Source organism: Leptosomus discolor, chromosome 5 (genome assembly GCF_034619465.1).
Source record: "Leptosomus discolor isolate bLepDis1 chromosome 5, bLepDis1.hap2, whole genome shotgun sequence".
Lineage (NCBI taxonomy): Eukaryota > Metazoa > Chordata > Aves > Leptosomiformes > Leptosomidae > Leptosomus > Leptosomus discolor.
The window spans coordinates 1,410,046-1,423,886 of NC_141395.1; the positions used below are offsets into that span (position 1 = coordinate 1,410,046).

At 51.5% G+C, this 13,841-nt stretch overlaps 1 protein-coding gene across 1 annotated transcript in view; it reads right to left on the bottom strand.

Moving 5' to 3' along the window:
* Positions 1–13,841, bottom strand: part of KCNJ3 (potassium inwardly rectifying channel subfamily J member 3) — a 51,224-nt gene that overhangs the window by 12,543 nt on the left and 24,840 nt on the right. The window lies entirely within an intron of this gene.

The following is a 13,841-nucleotide window of genomic DNA, read 5'->3' on the forward strand; positions in this document are numbered from 1 at the left end:
AATCCTGCTAAAATACAAACTTGCAACGGCAATATTTTGTAAGGATGTCCTTTAGCATTTATTACCAGGAATGCAATTGCTTTAATTTTCCTAAGAGCCATGACTGAGCCCCTGGCACCCCGTGGGACATAACGGGGTTTTGTTCTTCCCATCTGAGTGGTCCCTTGCCACAAAGAGCAGTGAAATAAGTTGCCCATCACCTTGGATCTTCAGCCTTTGGGCAGAACACCACCACGCTGGTCCCTGTCCAAGGACAGTCTCTAAGCCCTGGCCTGGTGACTGTGATCTTTCAGGCAGAGGAGGTGGAAGAAAAAAAGATACATTTCTAGGAAAAACCATGGAACTACTTCGCTTCCCCTTTGCCCCTCAGGAGAAAGCGTGCAGGGCTTTGCAGCTCCCGTCAGACAGACGCTGGCCACGTGAAGCCACGCGCCACGCCTTCCTGATAACAAAACCAATTTTAAAATGGACTGAGCACAGAAAAATTCACAGCCTTGTCTCTGATGCCCGTGGCACAGCTTCGGCAGCCTCAGGGAAAAGCCCGGGAGCAGAGCCCGGGTGGGTGACGGTGGCTGCAGCCCCGGGCGCCCCCTCCCCAGCAGGGCGCCCCGCTACCCTTCTGCCCAAGGACGCGGCGGTGGGAGCGCTCATCCAGCCAGCGGGCAGGAGGCCACCGCCGGGCGCGATCCTGGCCCAGGTCCCTGCAGGAGCCAGGGAAGGGCATCCCGTTTCCACGTGCAACCGGTCCGAGAGGACGAGCGTTAGTTCTTGCTAGAGGTATTGTATCCAGGGGGTTTGGAGGCAGGCTCAGACTGGAGCTCTCGGCACATAAGCAGCTTCAAGACAGAAGAAAAGCAGCTGAAGGGGACAGCTCGCCTTCAGCATTGCTGCCCAGAAGTGCCCTGGTCTGTCCTTCTTCGTCCCATCCTGACCCAGCCATCCCACCCCCTGCGCGGAGGTCCCTGCAGGACCCATCCATAACCCCTTCTGGTGGGACCGTGGGGGCGTGCAGGCCTTGGGCTGCCCTCTGGAAAGGGGAGTTTTCCTTTGGCAGAGAGATGTCAGCTTCTCCTGGAGAAGCCGTGGTGGAAGCTGGCTGGAGTTGGGGTGAAGGAGCCGGAGAGATACAGGGACCACTTGGCAGCTGTTTTCTTCCCTCTGAATTAACATACAGGGCCAACGTCTCAACAAGACACGTGAAGAAGACGTACAGAAGCCTCACCGCTTGTAATCAACAAACACTGGGTCTTTCCCCAAATTGCAGAAGTGAAAATCAGCCTGCCCAAATCTAAGGTCTCCCCTTCCTACGCGGTGAGCAGGGCACCTTAGCGTTACCTCCCCAACCTACCGAGCTCTTGCTCTGCTAAACTTGGGCTTCCCTCTGGACAAACTTCCAAAAAAGCATCTTCATGCATTCAGTCACTTTGCATTGTTGTTTTTTTTTTTCCCCCTTGGTAATAGATCTGACTGATCTCTACAGATCGCACCGGTGCATTCGTACCACCGGGTGCACAACCTTTCAGAGCCGTTCCTTCGTTTGCAGCGTCATCAAACCTCTCCCATAGGAAAATAAAAATAAAAATCCAAAAATAAAACAGGACCAACATTTTCAGTTGCCAAGGCAGGAAAGGCCGATAAGGCTCAGAGTTATTGAATGCCGTTTTCTTCCCACGGCCCCATCTTCCATTATGGTTTATACACAAAGCATCAAGAAGATAATACAGCAGAAAATAATTTCCTGCGGCGCGTGCAGGAGTGAGACTATTACAGCAGTCAGCGAAGGTTAATTAGGGACTATATATATCGCCATGTGATGTCATGCAGCGTACTGGTTATTTCCATGTGCGCCCCAGGAGAATAAATAAGCCACAACTCAAAGCTGTACTGTACAAATAACCATATGCCTGTGAGGAGTTTCTAATTTTATACACAAACCCTCTTCCTCACATTCAAATCGCACTGCTATTAACTCTCCCCAGGCCAGTTTAAAATCCTGCAAGCCTGGGCCCTTTTTGACATTTTGGGGAAAATCATGACTTTTCTTTTTGAAAATTTCAAAGGCGTGTCAGTTTGACATTTCCTTGTGAATTCTGTATGGTGTTCTTTTTCACTTCCAGTCCTAAACGTCCCTGTACTGCTTTTCTTCCAGGAAAAGACCTGGTGCCTCCGCAGGTCAAAGGCGTTATCAGAAAGTGCTTTGAGCTGTTTAGATGGTGGTCACCACGAAAGACCCATTCAAATTCAAGAGCAGCGTTCACTGGTTTCCATCACTTGCTCCATTTTCAGTTAAAGGTGAAATACAAAATAAATCCAAGAAATTATTGAGAAAGACTTGGATGTACACATAAAATCTAGCAAGTAATTCGGAGCTAAGTAGTTTTCCCAATTGAAAGGTTTGCTAATTACTTCCCAAAATACACTGGTGGAACTGGTTGAATCCTCAGGGCTGGGCACTTGCCGTGCCACCACGGGATAGTGGCGCGTTGGCATTGCCCACAGCTGCTGGAGAGACCTTCACGGGCAAGACGGAGAGATGGAGAGATGGAGGGCAAGAGATGGAGGAGGAGGGCAAGAGAGATGGAGGAGGAGGGCAAGAGAGATGGAGGAGGAGGGCAAGAGAGATGGAGGAGGAGGGCAAGAGAGATGGAGGAGGAGGGCAAGAGAGATGGAGGAGGAGGGCAAGAGATGGAGATGGATGGGCAAGAGAGATGGAGGAGGAGGAGGCAGCAGCGAGTCTGCCAGAAAGTACTCAGTTCGCCACCAAGTACTCTGAAAAAGCAGCACCACCGCGAAGCACGCTATGGAAAACCACTCCTCCTTCAGCCCCCACCCCAATTTCGCCCTTTTGCGACACCGCTGTACTCAGGAGTTCAACACGGCAGGCACAAAAACTGCCCAGGACTGTGTGAATTATCATTCTTTGCTACAGAAAAGTCATGTAGAGGTGTTGTAGATGCTTCTGTGGAGAGACAGAGCTTTTGAACCCACCGACGGGCACAACTCCCAAATCCTAAATGCACTACTTCCACGCCAAAGCAGGGCCCCACACCCTCTTGGCTTGGGGTCTTTCGCCCTTTCCACGGCACTGGGGGGTATTTCCAGCTGCTGCAATCTTTCCTCAGAGCCCGTTCGATCCGGGCAGTTCTGCGGGGCATTGGGCACCACCCCCAGCCATCGCTTTTCCACGCGGCAGCAGAAGCACTACGCCGAAATCAATCCGATTTCCAATGGAGACGTTACAAAAAAAAAAAAAAAAAAAAAAAGATGATGTAAATGTTCTGAACTCTTAGGCAAAAAAGGGTGAGTCACAACAAAACTGAAGCCTCTCTTCTCCTGCTTTAAACGCCGCATGCTGGAAGCAGTGAAGAAGGACACTCCGCTCCAGGTTTCGAAGGTCAGGGACCCGCTGCTGAGATCTTTACAGCTGATCCCTCTCACCGAGCCGCCGGGCAGTGCCCGCGCTCCCTGCACGCACGGGAGCAGGGCAGAGGGCCGGCACTTACGTCCCTTCCTTAGCAAGGCCAGGGACACAGCAGTTTTATGACAAAATTCAGTGATTTTTGTAAAAAAAAAAAAAAAAAAAAAAAACCCAAAATCAGAATTAAATTAATAAAGCCATGCAATAAATAAACAATTTATCAGAGTAATTTAAAGCTAAGTGAACCAAGAAAAGGTTGCCCTTTGCTAGCCTGGCATCATGCACGTATAAAACTGCAATTGCCCTTTAGGGAAAAAAAATTAATAGTCCTTTTTTTTTTTTGGTCTATTACTCACTTTTCTGTGCACTGAGGTATGAAAAACCATGTTGTGCATTTTCCTTTCCTTCTCTCTCGGAAAGAGGCAAAGTTCCTGAGACCACGCAGAGAGGTGGGGGTCTTCTGCTGCTGGGTGGCTGCTGCTTTTCTGCTGCAGCCCCTCACACAAGCCGTGGCGCGTACGTGCCCTTCATGGACAGTATCCAGCACTAAGCGCAAGCGTGAGCATCACTTCATGTAGCACCGGAAAACCCCAAAGCTCGGCTTCATCCCGCCGTGCTGGGTTCACCATCTCAGCCCCCCACTCCTCCCCTCATTACCGCCAGCAAACTATCTCACATTTATATTTTTTTATAACTTTCTGGAGAGCAGCCACTGCTGCTCATTGTATTTTATTTTTTTTCCCCTAAAACCCCCAAGCCTATTATTTCCATTTACCTGGTTTGGCTCTAACAGGGAGGCAGCTGCCCGTGCAGCACTGCAGGCCCGCCGAGCGCAAACCATCTCAGCACCTTCCGCCGACGCCAGGGAAGGTACCTTTCCAGCAGCACACCTAGAGCCCCCAAAATCCGGCTGCTCCCAACCGCACCTGGGCCAGCCCCACCTCCGCGCTCACCAGGAGCAACCGTGGCAGCCGGAACAGCGCATTACACTACCTGAAAGTCATTAATTATTTTGTTTGTGTTTACTGATGTTCTCAGGTTGATCTGTTCAACACTAATGAGCCATTTACTCTCAATTAGAAGCCTCTCTCAGAGCAGAGCTCTAATTCCAGTGAGTTTTGCTGATGAATTAATTACAGCGTGAGCTCAGCCTTCTGCAGGAGCCTCTCCTCCTCTCGGAGCGAGGTCCCCTGAGCCACGGCACCCAGAGAATATGATTTACCTTAATGCCACTGTTGGTGACACGTTGGCATGGGTAATGCATACCCATGGAGTGGAAAGACGGGACGGTTTCATGGGCATCAGGGACCAAACAACATCTTAAGGCACGTTTGTTGGGCAGGTTGTAAAGTCTTAAACTCTTCCAGGCAAAAAAATTAAAAAAAAAAAATCAATTTTTTGTTATGTGTGAGGTACTTAGTATAAAGCATTATATTAATTTCCCACAGCTTTAAAAACCTGCCCAGGTCTGGCTGCTGAGCGGTACGGCGAGGAACAGCCACGAGCAGAGAAATCTTGCACGGCGATGCCTGCTTGTAAAGAAATATTAAATATAAATCTGTGCTGTTCCATCATGCAACATTAAGTCAGCAATGTTCCGCGGTGGGAAATCTCATCCCCATTGCTGGGTGAATTTAAAGCATCCGCAGCGCGATGAGGAAGACGGAAGGAGCTCCAGCGGAGCCCTGCGAATACGCTGAGCGCCGCGGTTTGGGTCCCGTTGGACGACGGCAGCTGACACGTGCGAAGGGTCGCGCTACCAAAGACAAAGGAAAAGAAAGAACGAATAATTAACAGCGCTCCGAAGGGTAGTTTGGAAGGGAGCTCTCTTTAGAGAGAGGCTCTAGGGTCTGTCTTCCCTCCGGTGCTTGGGCTGCGCGGCCCCTCAGTGGCTGCAGTCGGAGCGAGCGCCCCGGCCCCCCTGCGATACCAAAAAAACCCCCTGCGGCTTTACACAAGTAAGTACAACTTGGGGTACAACCGACTCGGAATCAGACAGTGCCAAAGATACTCTTCAGGCGCCGAGGTGTGCGTGAGCTAGAAGCGATGCCCCTTTCCTCTATGCCAAAACGTTGATCCTTGGCACAAAGCACCAGGGCCCTGCTCTGACGGCTGTAAGATGACGGCCAGCTCACGGGCACCCCAGTGCAAGAGGAGAACCCCCAGGTAGCCCCAGAGGAGAACCCCCAAGTAGCCCCTGAGGAGAACCCCCAAGTATCCCCTAAGGAGATCCCCCAGGTAGCCCCTGAGGAGATCCCTCAGGTAGCCCCTGAGAAGAACCCCCAGGTAGCCCCTGAGGAGAACCCTCAGGTAGCCCCTGAGGAGATCCCCCAGGTAGCCCCTGAGGAGATCCCCCAGGTAGCCCCTGAGGAGATCCCTCAGGTAGCCCCTGAGGAGAACCCCCAGGTAGCCCCTGAGGAGATCCCTCAGGTAGCCCCTGAGGAGAACCCCCAGGTAGCCCCTGAGGAGATCCCTCAGGTAGCCCCTGAGGAGATCCCCCAGGTAGCCCCTGAGGAGAACCCCCAGGTAGCCCCTGAGAAGATCCCCCAGGTAGCCCCTGAGGAGATCCCTCAGGTAGCCCCTGAGGAGAACCCCCAGGTAGCCCCTGAGGAGATCCCTCAGGTAGCCCCTGAGGACACAGATAACCCCAGTACGTTTCCAGTGAAGTTTCTATACCATAGACCTCAGCATCTCCAAGAGCTGAAATTGTCAATTCTGCGATGCAAAAGACTTGGGGGCAAAGCCTGCGTTACACGGAAGGTGACCACCTGGACGCAAGGCGCTAAGAAGCAAAAGCCCGAACGACTGCACTGCAGAACTGGCTGGGAAGCAAAAGCTGTGAGACAGGCTTGGCTTGGCCGTGCCACGGCAGCGTGCAAAGTAGGTGTGCACGGAAAATGTTGGAAAGGATTGACTTGGACAAGCCAGAAGGTTCAGCTACCTGGAGATTAAGGGAAAGGCAGATGAAATGTGTTTCAGGAAACTGCCAGCCCAGCCGAGGGAGCACCCAGTGGCACAACACCCGCTCCCACCCCTCGGGTGCCCCCCAGGCACGGCGTAGCACCACCCTATCACGCCGAGCTACGGCTGCGGCACCGCTGCGAGCGTTGGAGCGAGGGCAGCAAAGCCAACCCCCCCAAGCAGGCCCACACTGGCTTTTCTGCTTTCCTGCTACCGTAGCTCCGCGTGCTGAAGCTGTCTCCAGTAAGAAGACACATCCCCGCTCAACCCTAGTCTGGCTCTTTGCCAGGAACATAAAATAAGGGAGGAAACCAATTCTGCCCAGCTTTCCAGAAGGTTTTTTTCACAACTGGCACTCATGTAAACATAAACCGGTCTTTAAGGGCAGAAAAGCGTAAACATTTCAAAGGGCAACTTGTTGGTGAACGTGGAATGCTCAAGAATAATTCCTATGCAATGCATCACACAATCTATTGGGAAGGAAAAGATAAGGCAACAATGCACGCCATGGGGTGGAGATGCAAGCTTCTAGCTGTAGTTTGATATCAAAAGCTCATTATATGGATTCACCCCTGTAGGCAACAGCCATGTAACGGGGGCAACGACTGCAACTTGCACACTGCTGCAAAGTAAAAGCCACTGGAGACTCTCCTTCCTATCCCTGCCCTGTGTCGTTTGGGATATCCCAGTAAATCTCACATCCCCACGCTTGTCAGCTTCCAAAATATTAAAAAAAAAAACGGTCTTCACCTGTGCCAGGCGGTCCAGTACAGAGGGGAAGGAAAAAGTTGTGTTTTCACAGGTGAACTAGAGGAAAAGCCTATCACGAGAGAACAGAAAATTCCTACCCCAATGAAAACATCAACAGCACCACTTCGAAACATAATTTCCCACTTGGAGTAACGGTAATAATATGATTTGAATAATAAATCTCAATGCCAGAGCAAGCCACTTCAGAAACACAGCAATCTGTGTGCTCTTCAAGCACCAAAATCAGGCTTATTTACGTTAAGAAAAATATTTTTGCAATCTAGTTTGCTATGTATTATTTGCCCCCACTCCTTTTGGTCTCAAATACTCTTCTAATTCTTTTCTCTCTTTTTCTTATGCCATTTCCTTCCTTTACCAGCAAAATACTTATTGGCACATTCAAGCCCCAATCTGGCAGCAAAAGAGAGGAATACAGAGGATGACACCAGCCAGCAGCTATCTCATGTTTAACTACTTCACGGCCCCAGGGCCACAGGGCACCCTCCAACCAACAGCTTCTTTCATATTCTTTGCCTAGAGACACAGCAGTAACTGGGAAGAATTCAGGGGGGCACCCACCCCTCTGCTGTGGGTCAGTCACTTCTAAAACATTGGACTATTTGAAATTAAAGCCTTCTCTGCCATATCCTTAGCCACGGGAATAACAAAACACAGAACAAAAAGTCAGTTGGCTTCTTTCCTCAAACCTTTTCTAACGTATCTTGTTATTTTTCCGTAACTACTGAAATTTCTATCGAGTTTTGTGCGGTTCTGTATTTCTTTGCCAACTCACAAATACTACTTGCAAAGCACGTTAAGCACGATGAGGGGGTACAGAGCCGGAGCCCCCCGGGCTTGCCATGGCTGCACACACACTCTGGACCGATTTTTCCAGGGTGACGATTCCTAACTCGGAGACTTTGCATGTCCCGTGCTGTTACAGCCTCTATCGCCGCAGCTCTGAACTTGGTGGAAACACAGTTTTTAACGTGGGAACTAAAACTACGTCTCCAGGAGCGAAGGTGGAAGGGGGATGACCAGCAGAAAGAGCCCAGGCGGTGGGTGGGCTGGGAATGCTGGTCTCCAATTCTCTACGTGGAAAGGAAACCGAATCCAGCGCCGAAAGAAGCACCTCATTGAGTCACAGCTCCGTCCAGGCGTCACCTCTACTACCCTTGCACCTTCCTATACTTTGAGGTCATAATTTTAACTCTAAAGTTGTTCCAACTCTTAGCTCCTCCGGTCCCAAAAGCACTCCAGAAGCCAAAATCGTTCAGAAACCCACACCCACCCGACGTTAAAAGCACCGCAGAAGCGAGGGGAAGCATCGCGGGGTCGCCGGAGAGGCCACTTTGCAAGGCAAAACCGTGAAATGGCTAACAGCGATCGGCAGAGGGAAGATTGAAAGACCCGAACACCAGGCAGCCTAGTCGGCCATGGGGGCGTCCACGCGTCCTTAACCACCAACAATTAGTCACGCCGTGTCCTCCGTTATTTACACAGGAGATGCGAGCGCTCTGCTTTTTCCGGAATCATCATCCCGCTGCAGACACAGATCAGTATCTTAACGAGGAGCAGAGGAAATCTTGTTAGAAAAATTATTGCTCCAAGAGGCCACCTCATTTCTACCGCACTTATTGCTGCATTTCCACGTTATCTTTTCTTCGACCTGCTCGGACTAAACACGTGGTGATTCCCGATGGGACCGGGGCGGGGATCGACTCACAGCCGCGGGACCCCCACAGCGTCTCAAAGTCATCACTCCCACAAATATTCCTTAAAACCCATTCCCCACCTGCGAGAAGGACCCCGACACCACCTCCCATCACAGCCCCAGCACCCCTTCCTCACCGCTTGCCCCAAAAAGCGAGTCCCCCCCCATGCCAGCGCCAGGCAGGGGCTGAGAGCAGCCGGGCAGGGCAGCGCTCGCCCTTCCCAGGCATTCTGACCGTTTTCCAGGGATCTCTGCAGCCCCGGCCGCCACCCACACGTACGTATTTCACCACCAACCCAGCGCTCGCCCTGCAGTTCACAAATAGCTGTTTGCCAAAAATAGCTGTGCTGGGGGAACCCGTTTGGGTGAATGACTGAAGAAGGTGATTACTTTGTCAAACTTTTGCCTTTTTAATAGGTAAGTAGGCTTTTTACATCGTTTGCTTAGCTCAACCATAGGTCATTAATTTCATTTTTATTTTAAGCCAGCAGAAGTCCTGCTCGCTCTGCAGGGGCAGAGCCGACTGCAGACGATGCACATCAAAAATCATTTAAAAAAAAGCGTTGCTACTCAGCATCCCCTGTCAGTCCTCGGTACATTTAGGTGTATTGCCCCGTCCCTTACCGAACGCCACCCGACGTCGCTGTGCCCCACGAGCGGGCGTGCAGGGACCCCGAGGGTGCTGCTGCGGGGGGGGGCAGACGTGCTCTGTGGATCTGCACCCCTGCAGATGTCCCCTGGGCTGCAAAAATCCCCATGCACACGTCACACCTCCTGATTCATGTCCTGTCACCAACACATGCATTCTCCTAATTGCTAGTGATATTTAATGCATATCATGTTCAATTCATTATTTTTTTTGTCTTTACTCTGTCAAGGAGTTGACTTTCTGTCAACACACACATTTTGCAAGCGTACTTGGTGCTGGCAGAACAAAAAACCCAAAAGAAACAAGCAATTCTGCCACCAGACAGTAAAACAGTCTATGAAGTCTATTTATCCAGAGATTTATTGATGGTGGGATTAGAGCTGGTTCAGCGCGTTATCTGTGCGAGCCTGTGGCGGACACGGTGCAGTCCCGGGCTGGAAACCACCCGCTGTATATTCAGCTTCTGGATTTGCTTTATGCCTATGCCCTACCCGTTGTGCTACCGTTATTTCTGCTGTTAGAGATTTATTTCATTTCTTTCCTAGAAGGATCCTTTGTGCCCAGGTTTTGTCACAAGCGGTAAAGACTCAAGGAACCGCTGTGTGATGAAGATGCCAAGACCTTGGTGATGAATTCTGTACATGACTGCAGCGCTCCCTGACACACAAAATACCGATAATGTGCCTGGCGCTCCCGTGGCCAAGCGTGGCTAGCGGCAGCTTAAGCATTAATCCCAGGCACTCCTTGCAAAGAAAAGCTCAGTAGCATCAATCCCAAGGCTGCGCGGTACAGAGCCAGCCAAGGACTTCTGGACAATGACATTTGTGAGAGCTGATAAAAAGAAATGAATTCAAATAGTACATACTCTAAAGGACTGGCTGGGGAAAACCCAAACTGCTGGCTTTTTTCGCTGTTTTGCAATATTTTAGTGCCAAATCGCCGTGCTGTAGACACGCCCGCTCCTGCGGACAGCCAGGGTGTGTGACCACGCTGCCTCCCCACTGCTACGAGGTAGAAAACAATCCCCACGGTTCTTCCCACGGTTCACATTTTGAGGCTCAAGGAAGACCAGGGCCTCCAGGAGAAGATGCCATTGGCATCCCAAAGTAGGGCACCAGCCCAGAGCATCCCTGGAAAGGTGCGTGGGAGTTGCCAACCGAATAAGCCACAGAGGCGAGGAAGTACTTCAGCCACGACGATCGGATCCAAACTGAACTCCCAAACTCCCCAATAAATGTAGATTTTTGCTAAGGAATGACAAGGGCCATTTAACAGCCCTGTGAGAAGCCGTCCCTGCGCGGCACGGGGGCTGCCTGCACGGCGGGCAGCAGGGATGCTCCCTGCTCCCCGCCAGATAGCTCTGCCAGCGAACGCCACCACGGACCTACAGCCTCTCTCCTCTCGGGAACCGTGTGTTTATCCCCCCGCAGGGAACAGCAAACGGGGCTGAGCTCCGCAGCTTCATCATGAAGTAAATCACCACCACACCTCTGGTGACCCCGTCACATCGCCGCCGGCACCTCGCTGGATGCTGCGGGTGCCAAGGGGGCTCAGGTCCAGCTGGTTGTGGAGGAGGCTGGGAAGGAGAGGCTTGAGCGGGCAGAAGAAAGCTCTCTGTGCTCAGATGGCCTCTCAGATGCTCAGCTTCCCCACTGCAGGCAGCCAGGAGAGAGTGAGGGCTTGTCATAACTCTTCCAGTGGCTGTATTTAGCTGGAAAAATCAGACCAGGCACCTAACAGCACATCACTGACTCGATTGCTGTATTTATGGAAGTTGTTGAATGCAACAGCAGTTACAGTACGATGATCAAAGACCCTCCGAGGCCCCTACAATCACACATCACCTTGGCAACGGCTTGGCACGCTGCGTATTTACCTCTCAAAAATCAATGTATTGCATAAAGCCCCTTAATAAATAACTGGCCAGCAGCAACGTGCGCCATCACCCGACCAGGGCACACAAAGGCGCTGTGTCATATTTTCTTCACATAAGTAATCCAAAACAATTATTCCTATCACAAAGGATCTACACCGGCGACTCTGGATATCAAACAACAAGCAAGGCTCTTCCTAACTTTCACTAGGAAATTAATTGTTAGATATCAGGACAATTCTTTTAAGAAAGCTGAAACTTTTTGGAACTTCTGAGGTGAATTCCATGAGTTCCTAAACATCTTTCCACTGAAATACATGAGAAATTGTGCTTCATGCTACGAAACACCTCTCAGTTTTTAGGGATCCTCAGGCAATTAAGAAACGCTTTAGCAAGTCATATGAACGACAGAAGATTGAAATCAGGTCAGATGAAGAAAAAAAAATTATTTTAGCAATGTTAATTCTACCTCTTTTGCTGCATTTCTGCTCCCTGCCTACCAAGAGAGCTGTCTGTACCGGCCAGGAACTTGCAGCTGTGTACCATGAATGCATAATCCACAAAATGCAAATTCTTTTTTGTCTACCAACTTGCCAAAAAATATTTTCCTCCGAGCAAAGACCAACCATGAACAATTCCAGTCTCAGAAGTTAATTGGCTGGAAAGTTATAAATAACTGGAAGCAGAGAACTACAGCTCAAGTGCGCTTCTGGCCCTGTCGGGGAGGAAGGCGGGCCGTCAGCACGCAGCTCTCCCAACAAGAACAAAAGCTCCCAACCTTGATTCAAAAAATGAGAATTTACCGAAATAAGGGGAAAACCACACTTTTTTGGCGTTAGGCTTGACCGTCCTCTGAGCATCAGGGCTGCAGCCCGGCGTGCAGCGCTCCCCTCCCCGCAGCCATGCCGGGCCCACGGTGGGTGGGAAGGTCTGACACTGGTGGGGACCGGTGCCCCCCGCCAGCCCTCCTCCCTGCCTGCTTTCGGTCCCACCCAGCCGCCCCCCACGGCAGCCTGCCCCCCTGCCCCACCCGCTGGAGGCACCCAGACCCCCTGACCCAACACCTTGCCCTCGGTGACCGCGTCCCACCCCCGTTCACACCCACCCACCCAGACTCAGGCTGAACCTACACACTGTTACTCCAGCCAGAAGGGTTGAGGGGGCCAGGCAGCGAGTTTTATGGTTTATTGATCTACTGCACAAGTCGTCTGTTGAAGACCTATAGAGTTAGTAAGAAATTAAACCAATGAACCTACAATAAATCATGCTTTTTGAGGAGGATGCTGTTCCCAGGATCCCCAGTATCTTCTACTGATGCTGCGATGACACAGACAGTCAAAAAAATTCTTTGCACCTCCATGAATCCAGCCTACCCTGAACTGCCCTGCTCACTGCTGGGTGATGCGCCAGCAGCAGGTCAGACCGAGTGCTGCGTTCTGCAATCACTGCAGATAACCACACAGGCATCTCTCAGCACCTCCTTTATTTCTAGTGTAGCTGGAAGTTTTGGACAAGCGGGACAGAAAAGGGTGGAGAATTACAGATGCAATAGCAGATGCTTGGTTTTCACCTTCCTTTCTCTTCAACTTTTTTTTTTTTCAATATACTTTTTCTGCAGCCACATTTTGCCGTTTATCAGCAACGCACTAACGTTTGAACCCCGTCACACTTGCTAACGGCTTTATTTTTCATTTGGAGATTAATTCAATATAACAAGCCAAGATAACAATCTCTACTGGATGCCTCCAGTGCCAGAGCAGCGTTAAACAACTCAGTCAAACCGTGTCTCCCTAAGGCTGGATGGCTCCTGCGTGCGGAGAGCCAGCAGGCAGGCTGGAGCTGGGGGCAGGCAGGGGGCTACGTCCCACAGCCCCAGGAGCATCCTGCCCACAGGGATGTAGGGACGCAGGGACGCAGGGATGTAGGGACGCAGGGACGTAGGGACGCAGGGATGAAGGGACGCAGGGATGCAGGGACGCAGGGACGCAGGGATGAAGGGATGCAGGGATGAAGGGACACAGGGATGTAGGGACACAGGGATGCAGGGACACAGGGATGCAGGGACACAGGGAAGCAGGGACGCAGGGAAGCAGGGACGCAGGGATGCAGGGACGCAGGGATGCAGGGATGAAGGGACGCAGGGATGCAGGGATGAAGGGACGCAGGGATGAAGGGACGCAGGGACGAAGGGACGCAGGGATGCAGGGATGAAGGGACGCAGGGATGTAGGGATGAAGGGACGCAGGGATGTAGGGACACGGGGATGTAGGGACACAGGGACGTAGGGACACAGGGACGTAGGGAAGCAGGGACACAGTGATGCAGGGATGTAGGGACGCAGGGATGTAGGGATGCAGGGATGCAGCCAGCAGCATGCCCCATCCCAGGGGAGGCACACGGGCTGCCCTCCTCACCGCTTGCTTCTCTGGCTGCTCTCCCCGAACCCCACAGAGCCAGGGTGAACGGGCGGGGAAGG